Below are 1,252 nucleotides of genomic sequence, written 5' to 3' on the forward strand. Positions count from 1 at the left end.
GTTCGCTGCACAGGTAGGGATCCATCCAACTCGCACAAACCAAACACAACTCACGCGCCACGACGTACACTATGCACCAGCCGCCCGAAACGAATCACACCCCGAAGGACTAAGAAGCCAGACAAACATGCGAGAACATTTAGAGAAGCCGAGCAAGCACCGATTAGCGCGACTGCAAGTAACAAAGGCAACAGCCAAAACTTCTGAGGGACATACTTTTTGCAACAAGCTTCCACTTGGAAAGCATAAGCAGCTCGTTCGCAAGTCAAAGCCAACAAAATGGCAATTACCCAAGGGACATGCTTTTCGCCAGGTAGCTTCCACGGGGGAAGCGCAGGCAACTAACTTGTAGGCAAGTCAAAGCCAACCGGATGGCTACCAACCGAGGGACATAAATTTTTGCAAGGAGCTTCCACTAGGAGAGCGCAGGCAACTCGTAGGCAAGTCATAGCCAACCAAATGGCAATTTAATCGAGGGACATAACTTTTTGCAAAGACCTTTTCCACTAGGGAAAGCGCAGGCAACCTATAGGAATCCCGCGGATGATGAAGAGGAGTGCACCAGTGGAGTTCGTTGCATAGGCAGGGATCCGTCCAACTCGCACACACCAAACACAACTCACGCGCCACGACGTACACTACGCACCAGCCCCCCAAAACGAATCACACCCCAAAGGACTGAGAAGCCCGACGAACGTGCGAGAACATTTAGAGAAGCCGAGCAAGCACCGATTAGCGCGACTGCAAGTAACAAAGGCAACATGCAAAACTTCCATGGGACATACTATTCGCAACAAGCTTCCACTTGGAAAGCATAGGTAGCTCGTTCGCAAGTCAAAGCCAACAAAATGGCAATTACCCGAGGGACACGCTTTTCGCAAGGCACCTTCCACTAGGGAAGTGTAGGCAACCCGATGGCGACTCGAAGTGTAGGCTTTTACCCGAGGGACACGGAGGAATGCACCAATGGAGTTCGCTGCACAGGCAGGGATCCGTCCAACTTGCACAAACCAAACACAACTCACGCGCCACGACATACACTATGCACCAGGCCCCCAAAACGAATCACCCCCCAAAGGACCAAGAAGCCCGACGAACGTGTGAAAACATTTAGAGAAGCCGAGCAAGCACCGGTTCGTGCTAATGCAAATAACAAACGCAATAGGCAACTTTCGAGGGACATACTTTCGCAACAAGCTTCCACTAGGAAAGCACAAGCAACTCGTTCACACGTCAAAGCCAACCAAATAGA

This window comes from Camellia sinensis, chromosome 13 (assembly GCF_055761805.1).
Source record: "Camellia sinensis isolate YWXY chromosome 13, ASM5576180v1, whole genome shotgun sequence".
NCBI classification, from domain to species: domain Eukaryota; kingdom Viridiplantae; phylum Streptophyta; class Magnoliopsida; order Ericales; family Theaceae; genus Camellia; species Camellia sinensis.